The sequence below is a fragment of the Hyperoodon ampullatus genome, assembly GCF_949752795.1.
Source record: "Hyperoodon ampullatus genome assembly, chromosome: 14".
Classification (NCBI taxonomy): Eukaryota; Metazoa; Chordata; class Mammalia; order Artiodactyla; family Ziphiidae; genus Hyperoodon; species Hyperoodon ampullatus.
In genome coordinates, this window is record NC_136927.1 from 31694863 (window position 1) to 31717961 (window position 23099).

At 45.0% G+C, this 23099-nt stretch overlaps 1 protein-coding gene across 1 annotated transcript in view; it reads left to right on the forward strand.

Annotated features, from left to right (window-relative positions):
* The window catches only part of SNX29 (sorting nexin 29), a gene marked incomplete at both ends in the record, with an annotated part of 539882 nt that overhangs the window by 162473 nt on the left and 354310 nt on the right, over window positions 1–23099 (forward strand).

A 23099-nucleotide genomic window follows, 5' to 3' on the forward strand; every position in this document is an offset into this window, starting at 1 on the left:
GTTCTTTCATGTCTCTTACCGTTTCCGCATTGTCTTTTAGCTTGGATTGAAATAGAAGGCTGCAGTTACATGGATATTTCTGGCATGCCTTCATTATCTGTAGAATTGTTCTACTTCTTCCTCTCTTTTTTCTTACAGCTTCTGTATGGGATTTTCTCTGGCCACTTCTTTGTTGCTCTTCTTTTTTTGTAGTCGTACCTTCTCTTGTGTTCATGGAGGGGCCAGGTGTGTCACAGCTCTGAGACCTCCTGGTTCTGTTCCCCTCCCTGACTTTTATCTAGGTCTTGTCTTCCCTTTGCCTCCAGCATCTCTGTATTGCTCAATTATGATTCCACTCGAGTAGTTTTTCTTTTTTTCCCCCTCATTGTGTGGCCCTGTCCTGGAACAGAATCCAAGGGGGCCGGTTTGGAGAATGAGTGGAGGCCTGCCTGAGGTATCCCCTTGGACTTCACCTTACGTCCCTTGCACTCACCTGCTATTGGGAGAAGGGAAATCACTTCCAGTTTTATTGTAGTTCTCAACTTGATCCAGCATGCTTTCCTTTCCAGAAATACTAGTTGGTAATTTTGGGGCTCTTTTCTCAGGGTGTCTCATCAGATGCCCTGTTGCTGCTTCCCTCTGCATCCTCCTACACAGATGCTGATGCCCTGCAGGCTTTGTGGCTGTGGGTTTGTCCTTACCTGCTTATATTTTGGGGTTTCAGGGCTTCCTTGTCACCTAGCTTTTTTTGTATTACCCATAGGCTTTTGACTTTGCTGTATATATTTAGAGAGATTAAAAATTAGGCTACCATCACGCCTGTCTTCCCAGAATCCCCTTCTAGATAGACATTTAAAATAATACAAATAAACGCCCCCTTGATATTGATCCCACCAGACAGAGCATGAAAAAAGGAAGCTGCCTGTGAGGGTGAAATTGAAGGTGAACAGTCAGCTGGTAATAGGCTGATTGATTACAGGGTATCAGAACTGATTTTGCTTCACAGAAGTGGTTACCCTTCTGGCTCCTAACAACCTTGGTTCTTTCAGAGCAGAGCTTTCCAGCCAGGGTGCTGCAGAGGCTCATGGGGCTGAGGTAACGATGCCTTCGGCCCCCAGTGCTGTCAGAGGGACCCAGGCGGCAGGACCCTTGCCAGTTCCTCCAGCCTGAGTGGCTTCATCTGTTCATTCTCAGTGGGATACAGAAATGTCATTCTGAGCCTTGCTTATGGATATATTTATTCATCAAATATTTCTTATTTTAAAAAAATTCCCTTAATGTTTAATTTTGAAAAATTTCAAACCTACAGAAAAGGTGCAAGACTGGCGCAATGAACTTGGGTACAGACACCCTTTACCTGGATTCACCAGTTGTTAATATTTTGCACATTCCTCTTTATTTTCACTTTTTCTTAATAAATAAACAAGTGAATAAATGTGTGTATACCTATATATTTATATGTATTCTTTTCTGTACTGTTAAAAATAAAAGTTGTTTCAGATATTGTGATTCTTTACTCCTAAATCCTTCTACATTTCTCTCCCAAGGACAAGGATAATCCACTATATTATCATAATATCATTATCCTACCCAAGAAAATGGACAATAACTCCATAATATCTAATATGCTGTCCATATTCACAATTCCCTAATTGTTCCTAAAGTGTATTTTTTAGCTATGTCCCCCCTAGATTCAGGATCCAAAAAGGTTTATGCATCACCTTTGGTTGTCATGTCATCAGACCGCAGCCTGAATCCCGTGCCATGTGCTGTGCCGGATGTTGGGGATACAGGGGTTAGGTAAACCCCAGTGCCTGCTTTTAAGGAGGTCGTGGTCTGGAAGCAGCCAGGTTAAAGTAAGAGCAGGACAGATTTGGACTTCCTAGGATCTTCGTGCTGGTAGCTATATTCCTAAGAGTTTCAATTCACCTTTGTCACCAATGGCATCCGGTTCCCACCTGGTCTTCAAGCCCGCTGTGCCTGGTCAGCTTCCTGGAATCCATGGGAATGCATTCATGTTTGACACTGACATGTATAAAGCCATCTTAAGAGCCTTCCGGGCACATTGTCTTGACCCTCTTGAATATTCTGCCGGGAGCCTGGAGGCCAGAGAACAGACCCTCCTTACTTACATTTAGTAGTGTCTTCTATAGCTTTTCAGTAATTTATCACCAAGGTGTGCAGTGGAATTGAACACATTGAAATGTTTTAATCAAGTGAAGGCAAGCAGCAGTGACAGGTTGAAGGAGCCTCGTTTTCTTTTTTGCTTTGTCAACTTGCAGTCACTAGCTGTTGACAGGGAAATGATTGTGTTTTCTCAGAAATGCGTTTTAGTTGGCTAGATCTTTTGGGACTCGTTTTGCATCAAGGCAGAAGTGCCTGTTTGAGCAGGCCAAAGGCAGTTTCGCCGTAGTCGCCGAACAATAAGCTACCACACCGGGAGGGCTATTTGTGTGAACCTGGACTTAGAACACGGTGGTGGCCTAACTTCTCTATCATGTTCATGCTTTGACCCTGCAATCCCCATCCCACAGCTGCCTCTGGAATTTGTCGAAGTGCAGTGTTCATGTGCACTGCGGGGCGGGGGGGTGGGGTGGGGCGTGTCTCAAACAGGAATTCCTACAAAGGGACAGGTGGGTAATGGCAGTGGATAGGAATGGAAGCAGGCACATGTGAGAGAATGGGGCGTGGAGCCCTGGAAAGCACTTGTCCTGTCTGAAGAAGCAGCAGTGCCAGCCACAAGTGGCCTCAAGGGCATGTGGGTTTATGTGGTCGGACACTTGGATTTTTCAAGGTAAGTTGGAAACATCTTTAAGGGAAATATCTTGATTTTTAATTATTTACACCTAATTAAAAAACCACATCAGATGCACACACACACACACACACACTTGCATATGCTCTGAGGGGCAACAGAGCATGTCTACAAGCCAGATGGTCCTTGCGGCTGGGATGAGCAGTAATATCCACCCTCCTTAGGTAACCTTGGTCTTTCTCTCTTTCTCTGCTGCTCGGCCTCCATTGCTGTATTTTGTTGTTACTTTATTTTTGCTTCATTCACAGTCCGTGTTTGCTGCCTGTGGTCTTGAGAGGCTGGGATTTGATGAGACTATTGTGACTTGTTCAAGAGCCAAATTGAGTTTTCCACTTGGTAGTCAGATGCTGGACGTCTGTCTCTCCAAGCTCTGTGTCAGTAACAACAGCTCCTCTGTGGCTGATCAGAATCTCCAGACATCATGCTGCCTCGTGGAAAGGAAGAGGCCCGTTCTTGGCCTTTACCCCCTTTCCTGATATGCGGGTTGTGAGATAATAATAGTGATTGAACACCCCTATTCCCAAACACGGCACAAAGTGTCTTCTAGGTTCTAAGTGGTCCTGCCAGCATTGCCACAAAGGAGGTGGGTGGATTTCGTGAGCTGCACCCCTCTGAGCCACAATATTTATCAAAGTATTAATAGTGGCTGGGCCTTGTTATTCCGAGATGCTCTTTAATATTTAATGTGCTGTATTTATATTTACCAAGCAAATTTTCTTGGCTTTTCAGTGCCAGTTATGAGCTATTCACTTAACCCTTGCAACCCTACTGCGTGGGCTGTTATGATAAGCCCACGTTTTGTTGGTTGGGAGTCTTTCTTTTTCAAGAGTTTCTTTTTAAAAAACTTATTATTTTCAAATAATCTTAAATTTGCTGAAGAATTGCAAGAATTGTAGAAGAATTCCCATGTATCCTTTACCTAAATTAACTAGTTAATATGTTGCCATATCTGAGATAGATTTATCTATCATCTGTATCTGCATTTACTCCTGTAAGCTTTTTTCCTGACCCATTTAAGAGTTAGTTGTGAACATGATGACCTTTTACCTTTAAGTACTTGTATTTCCTAAGAACAAGGGCACTTTCTTACATCACTACAGTGTGATGATAAAAATTCAGGAAATATAACATTGATGCAGTATTATTATGTAAAGTACAGGCCATATTTGTTTTTCTCCAGTTGGGCCAATTAAGCCTTTTATGGCCATTTTCTTTGCCTGATCCAGGCACTGGTCCATAACCAGCCATTGCTTTGAATTGTCCCTTCTCTTTAATCTCCTTTAATCTGGAACACTTCCACAGCTTCTTAGTTTTTCATGGCCTTGACATTTTTTCATTCCTCTTCTGGCCAGTTGCTTTGTAGGACCTTCCTCAATTTGGGTTTGTCAGCTGTTTCCTCATGATTAGATTTGGATTATGCATTTTTGATAGGATCTCAAGAGTTTTAAATCCATTTCCTCTTGGCCTAAGAAAGGGACACAAGCTAGGAGTAGACTTCTGGTCTTATAGTTGGCAAAGCTTGATACCAAGAGGTGAAAGTCAAGAGCAGAGGTAGCACTTGGTGGCCCCAGGTGGAATTTAGCTCACAGATGTGCTTTCTTTGGCATATGAGATTTTTTAAAAAATGTGAATTAGTGTTTTAAGACTTCTAAACTTCACAGAGAAATCCAGATTTCCAGCTATTCTTGAAGAGTTTGACGATCTGGCAACATTGGGGCCACCCTCCCATGTGCCTGGTGTTGAGCTGTGGATGTGCCCTTCATACAGGCATGTGCTCTTTACTGTGACCTTCACCCCTTACACGATGCCTGCCATGCATTGCTCTCAGCCTGATTCACTCCTTTATGTTACTTGCCTGCCTCCTGTAGGTCCATAACTCGGAAACCTTTGAGATAGTTGTGTGCTCTCTGTATTCTGCTCTTATACGCCATATACATTCTTCTTGGGGCCCATTAGCCAAACAACTTGCCGTTTCATATCTACTCCTCTTACCTATTCTTCCCTCTTTTGGGGAGGTTGGTTTATTTGAATATCCATTCTTATGCAGTGACACTGTTTGCATTTACTCTTCCCCAAGGTAGATTGTCACATGGAGGACCTTCGGGTACTCCAAACTGGCTCCCATAGAAGCCCAATGCGGTGAGAGGCTCCTTTAGCTCCCAGTTAATGTGGGAAATGTCACATCCCTAGAGGGACCTACACCAGTCTGGGAAATCAGACAAGTATTTTTGAAGAAGTGAGGTTGAATTGGTAATGCATTGAGTCAGCCGGGTGACAGGCTGGGGGAAGAGGACTCAGTATTGATGCCTGCCCTGGAAATCCTTCCAGGGACAACTTGAACATCACTCTAGGTCTTCCCTAGCCCTTAACTTCCATGGGGAAAACAGACCTCTTTGGGTTAGAATATAGTGATAGTGGAGCACTGGTTTACAATTTATGACTAATGATAATAATAACAGTAATAATAAAAATAACAGCTAACATTTATTTAGCACTTATTATGTGCCAGATACTTCTGTCAAATTTAATAAAGCCAGTTATTTTACCATCAAAAGGAAGTTTATTTGGGAGTAGCCAGAGGAATTGGAATTTGGGATATGTAAACTATGGTGGACCATAGGCAGATCTGAAGAACTTGCTTCTATGGGGAAACGGGGGGAGTTGGGAGGGCCTCTAATAAAGAGTCCATTGAAGGAATTTAGGAGTCCAAAGTATGGAGGCTTCTCATTGGTTGGGCTACTGCAGTCTCTGATTGGCTGGGCTGTAATTAGGTGGAGAGAGCTTTTCTTCTTCCTGCTGGATAGTAAAATAGGCAACACCTTTCTGTTTGGAGTAATTGATGATGCATGGTGGATGTGAGAGCTTCCCCTACAGGCCTGTCCTGACTCTAATTTTAGCTGAGGTTTCTTTAATTAATTCCACATTTCCCCCTTTTGATCAAGAACTTTTTTCAAAAACATTGCTGATGAAGAGTCAGGATCTCCACATGTAGTGGTTTGTCCCCCGGGGCCAGGAGGGGCCTTCTCTGGTTGTCATGTCCCATATTGGAGGGAAAGTACACAAACCAGAACCCTCGTGAGGCCACATTTGAGTAACAAGGAAAGGTAGTAGGGAGAACTTTCAAATTTGGAGTCTGCTTTATCAGTGTTGTAAACACTAGAAGTTATCTTGAAATGCTGAGCTAGCATCACCTTATTAGGCATCTCATTTTTACAAAAGTTCAACAAACAATATGTGCAGAACTTAACAATAAGTATACATAGCAAAATTAAAAACAACATTCCAGGGACTTCCCTGGTGCCGCAGTGGTTAAGAATCCGCCTGCCAATGTAGGGGGCACAGATTTGGGCCCTGGTCCAGGAAGATCCCACATGCTGCGGAGCACCTAAGCCTGTGCGCCACAACTACTGAGCCTGTGCTCCAGAGCCTGCGAGCCACAACTACTGAGCCCACGTGCCACAGCTACTGAAGCCTGCATGCCTAGAGCCCTGCTCCACAACAAGAGAAGCCACTGCAATGAGAAGCCTGTGCACCATAATGAAGAGTAGCCCCTGCTCGCCACAATTAGAGAAAGCCCACGCACAGCAATGAAGACCCAACACAGCCAAAAATAAATAAATAAATTTATTTTAAAAAACAAACAAAAAAACCCATTCCAAACCTAGTTAGCAAGATGGTTCCAAACCAGGAGCCCACATCTTAAGGAAGCCAGCTGAATAAATCAAAAGACAGTGGATTGTCAGGTGAAATTTGCTGTAACCAATGTGCTTATTCTTTAATTTTATGTAACTGCGTCTCTACTTGCCAAAAGGCATTTTTCTACATCCAAGAGGTGTTTGCTATTACACAGACACTTCCTTGCTCAGCAAGTAGATAATCAAGGGGTCTGCCATTATCCAATGAGTTGAGTGGCCATTGCTGAGCTGAAACTGTGTTGGCTATGGAGTCAGCTAACTCTCCTAATGTCAGAGAGAGATTTCTGCTTATTTGTTGGTGCTCACTTCTATTTGTGGGAAGAAAGCTCTCCCTGCAGAGGCAAAGCCAGTATCACATATGCTTCCTGAAAGCTCTCACTTAAGGTAGTTATAGAGGTTTAATGGGATGAACCAATCTGAGGCTTCCGTTTGGTTATGTAGGGAGAACAAGACAGTGAATACAGCAAGGGCACACTGTCCTTGTATTCTCCAGCTGTCAAGGCAATGAGTGACTTAAGCATAAAGGCCATTCCCCAAACTTCTACACATGAAGTTGTGACCAGGGGGTGCACATAAAGCCCTTGCATAAAGTGGTAGTATCTGATGGACTCATTCATTGGCATAGAGGCATTAGCATTATTTAACCAAGCCTCAGACGTTATGTTGTTATACCCTGAGCAGTTATCTAGATATGTAGATATGTCAGCCAGTTTACAAATGACCTCACTTGCATTGCCAACTCCATAGAACCTTTCATACCAATATTCACCCAGGGCTGGGTAAAACTGAAGCAAAGAATAATTTCAGGCAGGCTCAGCACCCTGACACTATAAAATGGGCCTGTGGAACAATTTGGAGAGAAAAGAATACCTTGAACCTCAGTGAAATTACCTATAGGATGAACCAGAGGGTCACTGCTGTCTTGCACAGACTGAGGTTTCTGATGGCAAATCCAGTGATCAGAGAGATTTCCCCCTTTTGTAAGGGATTGGGAAGTATGGATGAGGGCATTTCTCATGGAAAAGTGGGAGAAAGCAAGGTAAGAGACAATACTGCAAGAAAGGTATACAGGCCTGGCCCGGACATCTTGGGAAAGCTGTCAGCTTAAGGTTACTGGGTGGTGTGCAGGTCCAGTAGGGTTCGGTGCTTTCTTTAGGTGTGACATATGGATCTAGGAGTCTACTCCCTGGAGTTTGGCAGCACAAGGGTTAGTCAACAGGACCTGATAGGGGCCCTTCTAGTAAGGCTGGAGAGAGAGAGTCCTTTTGGAGGTGCTTTTTCAGTATACAAAATCTCTAGGTTGTAGGGTGTGACATCTGGGATCTTTGTCTCCCAGGAGCATGCTGCAAAAAGAGTGCTGTACCAGAGCATGGTTATGTTTAATAGAAGCAATTAGGCCTTTACAATGTAGAATACGTGCTTTCCTTTGTTAGTTGTGGATCAAAAGAAGCAGGAGCTAAATGCATTGGGCATCCTGTGATTATTTCAAAGGGTGAGAGTTTATGATTCGTGAAGGGGGCTAGGCCTAAGAGGCAGAGGACTAGTGGCAGTGCTTTTGGCCAGGGTATCTGGAGAGTCTCTACAGACGTCACCAGTTTATTCTTTTTTTAAAAAATTTTATTTTTTTATATTTTATTTATTTATTTTTGGCCGTGTTGGGTCTTTGTTGCTGTACACAGGCTTCAGTAGTTGTGGCACACAGCTCCGTAGTTGTGGCTCGCGGGCTCTAGAGCGCAGGCTCAGTAGTTGTGGCGCATGGGCTTAGTTGCTCCATGGCATGTGGTATCTTCCCGGACCAGGGCTCGAACCCATGTCCCCTGCATTGGCAGGCAGATTCTTAACCACTGCACCACCAGGGAAGTCCCTTCACCAGTTTATTCCTTTTTTTTTTTTTTTTTTTTTGCGGTACATGGGCCTCTCACTGTTGTGGCCTCTCCCGTTGCGGAGCACAGGCTCTGGACGCGCAGGCTCAGCGGCCATGGCTCACGGGCCCAGCCGCTGTGCAGCATGTGGGATCCTCCCGGACCGGGGCACGAACCCGTGTCCCCTGCATCGGCAGGCAGACTCTCAACCGCTGCGCCACCAGGGAAGCCCCAGTTTATTCTTAATGATGCCATTAGTATGTGTGACTAGCCCAGAGGATTGAGAATGATAAGCACAGTGAAAGTGGTGCAGAACTGGCCAAACAACACAGACCTGCTGTAGTATTTGGCCGGTGTACTGAGTTCCCTGATTACTGAAGTTCAGACAGGGTTCCCCAGGTGAGAATGAGCTTTTCCAGCAGGACTTTAGCCACAGCAAAGACAGTAGCTTGTCTACAAGGGAAGGCTTCAGTCCAGTGAGTAAACATACAAACCATGGCCAGAACATATTTATATCCATAGGATGGGGGAAGCTGGATAAAAGCCAGTTGCCAAAACTTGAATGGTCCATTGGGTAATTTAAAATGTCCAGGAACAGGAATGACAGGCTTCCCCGAATTGTGTATTGGACAGGTAGGGCAAGCAAAATAAATACTTTCTACAGCTTTATTGATATTTCCCCACCATCATTGATGCATAAAAGTTAGCCTTTATTGGTGGACCAGTGATTTCAGGGCATGTACAGTGGGCAGAAATGGGAACTTGAAAGTCTCTGGTAGGACCGAGTGGTTATTTGGTCTGAACCAGAGCTGCTTTTTTTTGTCAAACCGGCAGTTTTTGAGTTTTTGATCTTGTTTTTCTTTTTCTGAAGCAAATTGTTGGGTTTACATAGTCAGTTTTTCTAAGCTTTCATTCAGAAAAACTTCCCTTTGGACCATGACAGAGGTTTGGCTGCAGTTGGCTCCTTTTTTGCTGAACTGTCAATAGGTGGTTTCCCTTAGTCTCCAGAGAGTCAAGTTTAGAATGTCCTGGGATCTGAATAATAGCCAAAGTAGCAGGTAAGATTATGACATCCGGTAGTTCCTGAACGTGAGGACTGTTCTTAACTTTATCTCCACTGGAAGTGAGGAAACCACTTTGCTTCCATAGCATCCCAGAGTCACGGGCTTCTCTGAAAGCATACCTGCTATTGATATAAATGTTGGCAGCTTTGCCCCCTGGCTAGTGTACAGGCTTGAGTAAGTGCATATAATTGGCCTCTTGGGCCCAAGTAGCCAAGGGCAAGGGTGTCACTTCAATTATATCAAAAAGTGTTACTGCATATCCAGCACAATATTTGCCATTGTCACATTTTAAATAAGAACCAACAGAACACCATGAGATGCCAGCATTACTCAGAGGAGTTTCTTGTAGGTCATGGTAGCGGATGGTGGTGGTGTTCAGAATTCAGAAGGTGATTCATCCAGGTTAAGCAGTTGTGAGCGATTTCGTTGGTAGTGGGAGAAGAGTAAGCAGGGTTAAGGTTATTATAGTGGGAGTTATATGAGGGGTGGTTAATAAGAGAATCTCATAAGAGGTGAGATGGCTAGCAGAAAGATGCTGTGTATGGTGAGAATTTAGAAGGGTTTCTACTACATGCGGTACGAAAATGGTCGAAGGAGATCCTACAACTATTTCTTCAGTGGCCTTAACCAGAAGGGCCATGGGGGGATGGCTCTAAGGCAGGGAGGGTATTCTTGTGCTACAGGGTATAGTTGTTGGCTGTAGTACCTTCTGGGCCAATGGTGATCTCTGTGCTTTTGAGTGAGTATCCCAAGAGCATTCCCTTCTTTCTCACACGTGAAAAGGAAAGGTGGAAGCTGATATCTGGGATGCCCAAACATCAGGAATGTTCATTAAACTTTTAAGGCTATAAAGGCTGTGTCATCCTGTTCTCCCCATAGAATCGAGTTGGGATGGTCATTTTTTTAGTAAAACGTACAGGGATTTTGCTGTAAGAGAAAAATTTGGAATCCAATTCAGACAACAGCCAGCCAGCCCGAGAAAACCTCTTAACGGGCATTTAGTTTTGGGTTTTGAGAAGCTCAGGACGCTATGAACCCGGTCTGGATCTAGGTGTAGCCTTTGTTCTGGTATCAGGTGACCCAAGTACCAAACCTGGGTTTGGACAAACTGCAATTTCTTTTGGTGACCTTGTGTCCTTTTAGGGCTAAAAGTCTTGGTAAATGGATGCTGCTGTCTTCCTGTGAGGGGGCCTGGGAGGGAGAACAAAGAAGTAAGTTGTCTAAATATTGCGACAAAGTAGAGCCTCTAGGAAACCTTACATCATCCAAGTCAACCTTCAGGACTTGTGAAACTTAAGAAGGACTTTCAGTAAAGCCCTGAGGCATTGCTGTCCAGGTAAATTGTTTTCCCTCCCAAGTGAAAGCCAAAAGGTGCTGGAAGCCTTCATCAACCAGAATACAAAAGAAGGCACTGCATAAACGAACTATGGTGAAGAATTTGCTTCCAGCTGGATGGATCCCAGTAATGTACAAGGGTTAGGAACAACTAGGCTGGCCATGTTATTTATCACTTGGAGGTCCTGGACGAATCTCCATCTTCGGCCATTGGATTTCTTTATGGGTAAAATAGGGATGTTGTAGGGACTAGTGCAGGGTACGGTAAGGCCTTGGGCCTCCAGTTCTCCACGGTCAGCTTAATGGTCTAGAGGGCCTCTTTATTTATAGGGTACTGGTTAATTTCGGGGAGAGGCTTTCTGGGATCTCTTTGCATTTTGGTAGGAGGTGCACTGTGGAGTCTGCCAGTATCTGTTGCAGACTTTGCCTACGAGGAGGGTGGCAAGTGATCCAACAGGGATGAATGACTAGTGTTCGAGTTACTTTTGCTAACAGAACAGATAAAAGATGTTTTAGGATCATTTAATTTACCCAAGTGACTATTTTGGTTGTTGCTGTCACTGCTGTTATCAGACTCTGGGATTATTTCCCCCTTTTGGGAGAAAGAAGTACCAGCATGGTATTTTTCTAGTAAATCTCAGCCCAGCAAATGAACAGGAGCAGAGGGACTAAGAAGAAAAGGGTGGGTATCTCTCAAAGGGCCCAAACAAAAAGGGATGGGTGTAGAAACAAGGATTGTTGAGGTTTGTTTGAGACTCACCTGTCTGAACTGTTTAGTGCTCCAAGGCAGGGCTGTTGAGTGGCAGTGGGGTTGAGCACCGGCACCTCCATGGACAGGTAAAAAGGTTCAAAGATTCATTCTCAGTCTGGAGAGGGGTTTCCCTGAGCTGATTAAGGGGAAGGATGGGGACAAGCTTTGGTTCCTGGGAGCCTCGTCATTGGGGGTTAGGTTGGTTAGAGGGCTGAAGGCATAGTCCTTAAGCTTGTAACAGTGCTTTTTTCCAGTGTGCTGGCGTCTTGTAATAATGGCAGAGACCAGGAAGGTTTTGTTTTTGTTTAGGGGTCTCCATTTGGTGTAGTCGAAAATTTGTGTATATTGCCATTTGCATATGCACTTATTTTCATTCTTTCTAGTTTCTTTTTTAATTAGTTTTTATCAGAGTACAGTTAATTTACAATGTTGTGTTAGTTTCTGCTGTACAGCAAAGTGAATCAGTTATACATACACATATATCCACTCTTTGTTAGATTCTTTTCCCATATAGTTCATTACAGAGTATTGAGTGGAGTTCCCTGTGCTATACAGTAGGTTCTTATTAGTTATGTTTTATATACAGTAGTGTGTATATGTCAATCCCATTTCCCAATTTATCCCTCCCCCTTGGTAACCATGTTTGTTTTCTACCCCTGTGACTCTCTTTCTGTTTTGTAAATAAGTTGATTTGTACCATTTTCTTAGATTCCACATCTAAGCAATATCATACGGTATTTGTCTTTCTGTGTCTGACTTACTTCATTCAGTATGATAATCTCTAGGTCCATCCATGTCGCTGCAAATGGCATTATTTCATTCTTTTTATGGGCTAATTTCTGAAGTAGGTACTCTCTGATCACCCCATTTTGTAGTTGCTAAAACCAGGATGAGAGAGGTCAGATGACCTACCCGAGGTCACACAGAGGCAGAGCCAGCCTTCACATTTAGGCCTGTCTGACCTCAAAGCAAACACTTTTAATGGCACAGAGGACTGAAGGGAGCAGTGAGCTGCCTGCTTGATATATAAATGCACCAAGAAGTAACTTTGGAAACAGTTTTGAGGGAGTGAAATGACAGTCAAGTATGATTCCGGCTGTTAAGTTTGGAACCCTGTGATTTTCCCGTTGTACTCAGGATATTTTGGGTGTGTGTCATCTGCAATTAATTACCTTCATGAGTTGCTGGAGTTGTTTGGGCTCTTTCCCTGGCTCTGGATATGAAATGTGGGGGCCAGTGTGCCATTCTGAGGGGAATTTACCAGGTGGCTAATGAGATGGGGCTTATCAGAGAAATAGTGAAATGATGGGAACAGGGGAGCAGGCACTAAAAACCAAACAAGCTTTTTACGGCTCCCCAACTCTCTCCAGCTGGCAGATGAGATGCCGCACAGCCCAAGTGCGAGAACAGTCAAGGAGAAACGCAGACTTGCTGGAATTCGAGTTCCCTGGCAGCCCTGGCCCTGTCCTTTTACTGAATACAGTTGCAAAGAAAGGAGAAGTAGTCAGATACCTTGTGAGTGAGAGGAGACCACTGTCTCCTGAAGACTGTTAGAGGCAGGATCATTGTCCTTGTCTGGGTTCTCATTCTGATCAGGATACGGCAGGAGAGCACAGGGCAGCATGTGGTTCTTGGGCTCAGGCGTGGCCCAGAAGTGTCCTGGAGGCTGGTTAAAATGCAGATTCCAGGCCCATCCCCGAACATGTGACTGCTGACAGCAGGGCCTGGAAGTCTGCTTTCTACTTTTCACTTTTTTTTAAACCACAGAATATTAGGGTGTGTTTCCTACAAACAAAATGTTCTCCTTCATAATTGCACACACCAGTCAAAACCAGGAAATCCACAGCGATATGTTTTTACCATTGATTCCTCCCCTCCCATTCAGCTCTCACCAGTTGTCCCAGTAATGCCTCTTCTGGCAAAATGATTGAGTCCAGACTGACTTTGTGGCCTGTAATTGTCAGGTTTCTTCTGTCTGGAACAGTTTCTCTCCTTCCCTGCCTTTCGTGACCTTGACATATTTGACAATTACAGGCCAGTTTATTTTGCAGACCATTCCTCAGTTTGCTTTGTTTGTTGTTTCCTCAGGATGAGATCCAGTTTCTGCATCTGTGGTATGAATATCACAGAGGTGATGCGTGTTCTTCATAGAGCATCCTGGCGGGTGGTGCATGGCTTCAGTTTGTTCCTACGATTGTGCTAACTTTGATCCCCTGATTAAGGTCATGTCTGCCCCCTTTCTCCACTGTGAAGTTACTCTTTTCTCCTTTGCAATATTAGTATCTTGTGGGGCGGTAGTTGGAGCCTGTGTAAACATCTCATTATATGTTAAATGCTCCATTTATTCATTTTTGGATTCCTGGGTTCCTGTTTCATTCAGTAGGTCATAACCTATTACCATCACTGTTTGGCTGTTCAAATTGCCCCAGATTTGTCCAGTGGGAACACTTCTGAACTGGCTTCCAGGTGCTTCTGAAATGATCCCGTGAGTTTACACCAACACCTTGAATTCCAATCCAGCACCACGGTGTTGACTTCTGGTTTTCTCCCTGTACATGTTTGTTACTCCCTCCTCTGACAGCATTGTCTGCAGTGTATTGAGGTATTTGCCCACTCTTCTCATATCTCCAGCAGCCTTCACTGAACAGTTCAGGAAGGGACCAGCAGGCCTTGCAGAGACCTGCTTTCTGAATAAGCTTCTCCAGCTGATTCCACTGTAGGAGAACCTCCTTCCTCTGACCCCACTGCAAGAACCCTGGCTTACTGCCTCAGGGTGTGGACTTTGAAGTTGCCCAGAGGCCAGTTCCAACTCCTCTCTTGAGTGACCTTAGCCTGTCACCAACCCCCCTGAGCCTCTGTTTCCTGTTTGGTCAAGTGTGGACAATGGTGATACCTACTCCATGGTTTCAGAGGCTAAAACGAGTAGATAAGGTCCAGCTTCTCTCCTCCAGGTCTCACAGCCTAGCTGGGGGAGATGAGCACAGGCCAGGGCTGTTGAAGTCTTAGACTTGAGCGCGGAGCTTGTCTGGGGTGAGGTGGGGGCAGAAGAGGGAGTGGTCGCAACCCCGGATGGTGGACCTAGAGTTAGCCGGAAGGGCTTCGGAGAGAAGACGGCCTCCGAAGAGACTCTTGTAAAAGTCGTAGGTGTTCACCAGGGAGCTAGGGCAGATAGGAGAGTTGGGTCAGCCTTGGCGAGAGCTTGGCTGGTGTGGGCGCCAGTGAGGAGCTGATGGCCACGTCCCAGGGTCAGGGTAGCTTCTGTGTTAGCCCACCACCTGAGCTGCCGAGCTACTTCCGGAGGCCTGGGAGCCGCGAGAGGAGGGGTCCAGCCTGAAGAGCACTGTGTGTTGGGGTGGCGAGCAGTAGCCTGTGGGAAAGCCTGGGCCAGGCTCCCCACTGTGGCCTGGGCGTGGCGCTCTGAAGGGCATCCTGTGCTTCCTACCCTGACCCTCACTGCCTGGCAGCCTGGGTTTTATTGCTCCAAGCCTCTTGTGATGGTTTGCTGTTTCACAAAGGCAGTAGAGAGGAGTGGTCAGGTTCTGACCCTGGAGTCACACTGCCCGGCTTAGAATCCTGGCTCTGCCTCTTGCCTGCTTGTCACTGCCCAGAGAATTGCCGAGTCTCCCTGGAGGTGTCTGTGTCTGTAGGTGGCCGAGAGCCTGCCTGACCCGCTTCCGCCTCTCCTCCGCTGTCAGTGCTGGGCGAGTGTTAGCTTCCAGTCAGTGTCGTGGGGAAGACAGGGTGTGAATGCAGAAGTGTCCTGTGAAAGATGATGCAGAAATACATGTGCTCATTTTAGCAACAGGCGTGAGAGGTTATATGCTCCCCAAAAGGAGGTGGGGCTGGAGTTGGGGGTCTGAAGACACTAATGGGAACGCACACAGTTTTGGGAAAATGGCTTTTCCACTTTGTGTTGTTTTGCAATGAGCTTGGTGGTGACTGTAAACACCTCAGAGCTGGGGGATTTGTGCCTCCCTTTCTGTCTTTTGTTGGTGGCAGCTTGGGACAATCATGTTTTGGATCACTTGGTCACCTAGCCATATTCTTCTAGTAATCAGGTATGGTTATGGTTAGTGCCTACTTGGTACCCACCAGACCGTTGATTTGAGTGAGGTACCCTCGTGCCAGTGTCTGGTGGGGGAAGGCAGAATACCTGTAGGTGTGTTTCACTGCAATGTTTTGATGCCTGCAAATTACCACATGCACTTCACAGGTTCCTCGGTTTTGTTTTGAGTAATTATCCTTTGAGCAGTGCTGTCTGGGGTTGCCGGCTGTTTGTTCTGACAGTGGGGCAGGCATAATTGCTTTGACTTACAAACATTAATTATTGCAGTCACTGGAAGCCGTTGGAGAGGTACTTGCCACCTCCCGATGATTTGCTTCCTTTCCTGATGCTTTTAAAGAAAACTGCAGGGTGGCCAACAGGCGTATTTGGGGCTGGGGGTGGGAGCTGGCAAGGCTTTCTGGAATCCTAGAGTTGAGATCTGAATAGTCTCTCTGTCTCCACTGCCACGACCCCAGTCCTCCCGGTCCTGGCCGTCATCATTTCTTGCCTGGGTGGATGGTCCCAGTAGCTTCCTTCTGGTCTGACACTTGTCCTGTTTCCAGCCCACTCTTTGTTTTCCCACACAGCCTGCCATTCCCCTGCTTAACACCTTTTATTGGCTACCCTTTAAGCTTAGACTAAAGTTCACACTTTAGGGTCCCACATGATTCCTCCCTGCTCCGGCCTCCTTGGCCTCCCTGAGTTCCAGGAACAGGCCCGGCACTGGCCTTGGGGCTTTTCCCTGACTTGTTCCTTGTGGTCCAAGGTCCGGTGATATTGGCATCCCCAGAGGGCCTGGTAGAAATGCAGTCTCAGGCTCCACCCAGACAAGCTGAGTCAGAATCCGCATTTTTGCAAGGTCTCCGGTTGCCCCCTTCCCCACTGTCACACGGTCCACTTCCTTTAAGTCTTGCCTGTTTGTCACCTTTCAGAAAGGCCTTCTCAGATGACCCTACCTAAAATACTCTTTACTCTACATCTTTTTCTCTTGCTTCATTTATTTATTTATTTTTAAAATAAATTAATTTATTTATTTTTGGCTGCGTTGGGTCTTCGCTGCTGAGCGCGGGCTTTTCTCTACTTGTGGTGAGTGGGGGCTACTCTTCGTTGCAGAGCACAGGCTCTAGGTGTGCAGGCTTCAGTCGTTGTGGCACACGGGCTTCAGTAGTTGTGGCTCGCAGGCTCTAGAGCACAGGCTCAGTAGTTGTGGCACACGGGCTTAGTTGCTCCGCGGCATGTGGGATCTTCCCGGACCAGGGCTCAAACCCATATCCCCTGCATTGGCAGGCGGATTCTTAACCACTGTGCCACCAGGGAAGTCCCCATTTATTTATTTTGAAATTAATAGACTTTTGGGGGAGCAGCTTTAAACGTGAACAGAAAGTCCAGAGTTGCCATGTACATCACTGCCGTCCTCCCCAGTTTCCCCTGTATTAACATCTTGGGTTGGCGTGCTACATTTGCTTCAATTGATGAACAACATGGATCCATTATTATTAACCAAAGTCCATGTTTACATTAGGGTTCACTCTTGATGGTGGACAGTCTGTGGGTTTGGACAGATGGGTGACATGTGTCTACCATTACAGTATCATACAGACGAATTTCCTTGCCCTAAAAGTCCTCTGTGCTCCACCTATTCATCCCTCTCTCCCAACCCCTGGCAACCCCTGATCTTTTTACCGTCTCCATAGTTTTGCCTTTCCCAGAATGTCATATAGTTGGAATCTTAAAGTTAGTAACCTTTCAGATGGGCTTCTTTCACTTAGTATGCATTTCCTCCATGTCTTTTCATAACTTGGTAGCTCATTTCTTTTCATCGCTGAATAGTATTCCATTGTCTGGATGTACCACAGTTTGTTTATCCATTCACCTATCAGAGGACATCTTGATTGCCTCCAAGTTTTGGCAATTAGAATAAAACTGCTAAATATTGTGTGCAGAGTTTTGTGGGGTTATGTGTTTTCAGCTCCTATGGGTAAACACCGTATGAATGATAAGGGTATTTTAGTTTTGTAAGAAGCTGCCAGACTGTCTTCCAAAGTGGTGGTACCATTTTGCATTCCCACCAGCACTGAATGAGAGTTCCTGTTGCTCCACATCCTCGCCAGCATTTGGAGTTCAGTGTTCTGGGATTTAGCTGTTCTTACAGGTGTGGCTTTGGCTTTTATCGTCCTCACTGTTATCTGAAGCCTGTTCCTTGACTGGTTTGATCACCTCCCCTTTGTGAGTGTCACTTCGTGAGTGTAGAGACTTAGTCTTTCTTGTTCCCCCCTCATTTCTGTGTTCTAAACAATACCTGGTACATAGTGGATTTAGGAAGGCCTTTGTTGAATAACTTACATACTTTCTGCAACAATCCTGTGAGACCTCAGTGTTCTTCCATTGTTTGGGGAGCAGCCGGAGCTGCAGAGAAGGACATCCACCTTGCGCACGGTTGGCTAGATGTGAAATCACTCAGACTGCAGGACTTGGACAGATGAGGGAGTCGAGGGTCAGGAATGAGTGGCCTTCGGCAGGTTATTTGTCCTCTTTGTCATTCTTACCTCTCTGTTCTTTGGCCCAAAATTGAGGATCAAAGTACCTCACAGAATAGTTGTAAGGATTAAATGAATTAAGGTATGTAGAGCTATATTAGTTATCAACTGTGTAACAAATTACCCCCAAATTCAGCAGATTAAAAGAACATATTTATTATCTCAGAGTTTCTGTGTGTCAAGAATCTGGACACAGCTTAGCTGGTGCCTCTGGCTCAGGGTCTCTCATGAGGTTGTAGTCAGGACACTGGGTGGAGCTTCGGTCATTTCAGGGCTCTGCTGGGCTTGGAAAATTTGTTTCTGAGTTCACTCAAGTGGCTGCTGGCAGACCTCATCCCTCACGGTGTGGGCCTCTTTCAGCCTGCCCAGGTGTCCTCAAGACAGGGCAGCTGGTGACCAGAGAAAGGAGGGAGAGGGACGAGCCTGAGAGCATCCCAAGTAGATGTCATAGTCTTTTTATAACTGATCTCAGAAGTGACAGCTCATCCCTGCTGTTAGAAACAAATAGTAAGACCAATCTGAACTCAAGTCAAGGGGCGGGCATTTGAGTTGTTTCCAGTTCTTGGTGATTATGAATAATACTGCTGTAAACATTCATGTAGAGATTTTTGTGTGGAAAAATAGAAGTGAGTTTCTGCGACATATGACAGGTGTCTGTTTAACTTTATAAAAAGCTGCTCTGCTGTTTTCCAGGGTCACCAAAGTGTTGTGTGTTCCTGCCAGCAATGTTAACAGGGTTTCAGTTGCTCCAGATTCCCCTGGCACTTGATATTGTCATTAAAAGTTTTTAAAGCTATTTTACTAGGTTTGTAGTGCTGTTTCACCAATTTTGATTTGTATTTACCTAATGACTAATGATGATTAGCATCTTTTCATGTGCTTATTTACTGTCTCTCTTCTTTGGTGAATTGTCTGTTCAAATCTTTTGCCCTTCCCCCCCTTTTATTGGGTAGTTATGTTTTGTTTGTTTGCTTTGAGAGTTCTTTATTTCAGATACAAGTCCTTTATTGTTTATCCGATTTGTTAGTATTTCCTCCCCATCTGTAGCTTGTCTTCTGCTCTTAACAATGTCTTTCACAGAGCAAATCCAGTTTAACTTTTTTTTTTTCTATTCTGGCTCATGCTTTTGGTGTTAAATCTAAGAACGCTTTGCCTAACCCCAGGTTAGGCATGAAGACTTTCTCAGTTTTTATAGTTTTATATGTCTTCCAGTTTGAGTTAATATTTGTATAAGATGTGAAGTATTAGTTGAAGTTTACTTTTTGGTGTATGCATGTCCAGCTGTTCCCAAACTGTCTGTTGAAAAGACCATCCTTTTTCCTGAATTGCCTTTGTACCTTGGTTAAAAATTATTTGGCCCTGTTTGTATGAGTTTATTTCTGGACTCTTCTTTCTACTGGTTCTATATCTGTCATTTGCCTGTACTACATTCCTTGATTGCTGTAGCTTTATAAAAAGTCTTAAAATTGGGTAGTGTGCATCCTTCAGATTTTGCTTCTATTTCACGATGATTTTGGCTACTATACTTTTTTTTTGGCCTTTCCATATGAATTTTAGAATCAGCTAGTGGATATGTATAAAATATCCTGCTGGGATTTTTATTGGACTTGCATTCAATCTATAGATCAGTGTGTTGACATTTTAACTATTTTGAGTCTTACAGTCTGTGAACCTGGTATTTACATTGACGTAGTTCTGTTTTGATTTCTTGCATCAGTGTTTTACAGTTTTCAGCATACAGATCCTGCGCATGTTTTGTTGGATTTACACCTGTGTATTTCATCTTTTGGAACTATGATGAATGATTCTTTTTATAATATTGCTTTCTAATTGTTCATTGTTAATATGTAGAAATACAATTAATTTCCATATTTGACCTGGAAAAAGTCACTTATTTGTTCTGGGATTTTTTTTGTAGATTCTTGGAATTTTCTCTGAAGAACTCAGGTCATCTGCCAGTGGGGACAGTTTTAGTTTTCCCTTCATTCTGCACGCCCTTTAAAAAGAAACCTCGTTTCACTGGTTAGAACCTCCAATACTGTGCTGAATAGGAGAGAGAGGCAAGAGAGACTTCCTAGCTTTGCTCTCGGTCCCATGGGGAAACCATTCGGTCTTTCACCACTCAGTATACGTTAACCTGTAGGGTTGCTTTTGTTTTCTGCAGGTCTGACCTTACTCTTCATACCTTGTTTTTTCTAGTGTGCTAGTAAAGTGTGTTGACGGCATATTAAATTTTTTTCTCCTAATTTCATCGTTCAGAAATAAGCCCTGTTAACATTGTGGTATATATATATTTCTAACGCAAACATATACCAATAAATATACGTGAGGGATTACAGTAAATATACTTTCTTTGTACTCTGCCACATTCATGTAATGGTGTATTGTAAATGTTCATCTATGTTAATTAACATGCATATTCATCACAACTTCAGCAGCTTCATAGTGTCCTATTACTGGTGGATACACCATAATTTATCTCTTTACTCCCCCAGTGTCAGACATTTAATTTGTAACCAGTTTCTTTCTGATAACATTCACAACATCCTCATGTGTATGTTTTTTTTTTGTTTGTTTGTTTGTTTTTTTTTGCGGTATGCGGGCCTCTCACTGTTGTGGCCTCTCCCGTTGCGGAGCACAGGCTCCGGACATGCGGGCTCAGCGGCCATGGCTCACGGGCCCAGCCGCTCCACGGCATGTGGCATCTTCCCAGACCGGGGCACGAACCCGTGTCCCCTGCATCGGCAGGCAGACTCTCAACCACTGCGCCACCAGGGAAGCCCTCATGTGTATGTTTTGAGCCTTTGGCTCCTTCTTATTTCCTGGGTATAGTTTCCTCGAAGTGGAGTTGTTGGGTCAAAAGGTATACAGTTCTTGAGGCTGTTGATTCATATTTGGAAAAAGCTTACCTCGACCAACTGCTTACATTTGTGAGATGTTTGCTGATGGGCAGCAGAAGCTGTGTAACCCTACAACAGTTCCTTAACCTCTGAACAAAGCTTGCTGATCAGGAGAATCCCGTTCGCATTTGCACAGCTGTCTGACCAGCCGAGAGATTCTGCAGACCCGTGCTTATCCGCCCTCATTTCCCAATGGACTCTTTCAAGGCTTTAAGTTTTCAACTTTATTCAGTTCATTTAATTCCCTAAATTTATATGAACCCAGCAAGAGACTTTGGATTTATGGGACATGGGTTGGAATCCCAGGTGTGTGTGTATGTTGTTTCACTCTGTGGGCCTCAGCTTTCCTATCTGCAAAATGAGCCCAGTTAAAACCAACCTTGTGAGGCGCTGTTGATGATCCACTGAGACCAAGTATGTGGCAGGGAGGAGGAAGGATGGCACGGACCTGGAGATGCTTAAGTGCAAATTGTGGCCGTGCCTTGTGTAGCTGCATGAACTTTTTGATTGACTGCTGAGCCTCTCTGAGCATCAGTTCCTTCATCTGTATAATGAGAGTAATAACTCTTGCAGAGTTGCCATGCAGGTTAAACGAGAGCACGTTGTGTCTGCAACACCTTGAACGTTCAGAGCCCCACTTGGAGGCAGATATTCTCGTGTTGTGGGTAGAAAAGCGTATTTCATGTAGGGAGGTTTTGAATGAGGCCCCAGTTTTACCCGTAGGAGGTCTTGGCACTGAACTGCTTCTCACTTCTTAACTCACACAGAGGGATTTCAAGGAGGTATAAACATCTCAAATGCCCACCTCTGCCACAGTCCACGTGGGCAGTGTTTTTCTAACATAGACGTGGTTCTTTTCCACTGAGATTTCTCTCCCGTTCATAGAGGGTTGTGCCCAAGGTGAAAATGCAGCATTTCACAAACTGTGAAGTTTGAGGAGTTAGTAGGTGGTCAGTGTACATAAATATATGAAAGGCTTGAGGAGCCCTGGGGAGGAGGGGGAGGGAGAGGGAACTTTCCTGATGTTGATTAGCGCCATCGTTTCCTAAACGTATTTAACTCTACTGTCCCGTCCCTGTCTGAGAGCCCTTTGTCATCCCCGGGAACACAGTGTGGGAAGTACACTGTAAGAAAATATCTTCTCCTTATACCCTTATTTTATCTAAAGCAAAGATTCTCTTTCTCAGATCTGTCGCTGTGCAGTGCCTTCATGTGTACCGCCTTCATGTGTACCGCCCGTGTTACTCATTCCTTAATATTTGTCTTTCAGTCCAGTCCACTCACTTTTGAAAGCCTTCACATTCCTTTCCAAAGGATTCTTTATATCACTGCCATTAATGGAAAATCGGTTTTTAAAAAACGTACCGGAAGAAATGCTTAAGTGTTAAAATAGAAAAAGTTTTGTGAACCCCTTAAATGATCTCGGGCGTGTACCATGTTTGGGAGATTCTGTTTTAGTTCATTCTCTTGGCGTTTTTTTCTCCTTTCATTGAACTGCGAGGAAGTTGGATCCCACTGCCCTTCAGGGTGGAAAGAACTGGATGGTTACTAAAGAGGCGGCGGGGAGGGGCGTTTCTGCAGGTTTACCTTCCCTAGTGGGGTTGGATTCCCACGTAGTTGCCTGGGCCACGAAATAAAGACTGGACCCCATCCCCATCCCCCCTCGTCCCATGGCTTTCTCATCTTCAGCCTTGTAAAGCAGTCGCTGAGGGCATCCCCCGTCCACATCCTCCTTTGAGGCAGATGTGGAAATTGCAGCTGAAAGGCTAAATCCTTGGGGAGAGCCCAGCCGTTCTGAGCACTGACAGTTCCTTTTCAACAAAGCACCCCTTCCCGCAGCTTTTCTAGATGGTTTTCCAGATGGAGTGTTAGGATTTGATTAAAAGACTCCGTTGGTTGCAGAAAGAGCCAGGTGTCATGGGTGATCACTTGGCCTGTGTACACCCGAGAGCCGGGGAGGGGGACACCGCGTGAAATGGAGAAGAGAGTTGCCCTAAGATCTGGCTCACGGGACTGCAGCCATCTGTGCTGCCTCCCGCAGAGGTCTCATCCTCCCAGGCTCATGGAGGTGGGCGGTGCCTCCCCCGAGAGGGGAGCAGGCGGAGGGGGGGCCCTG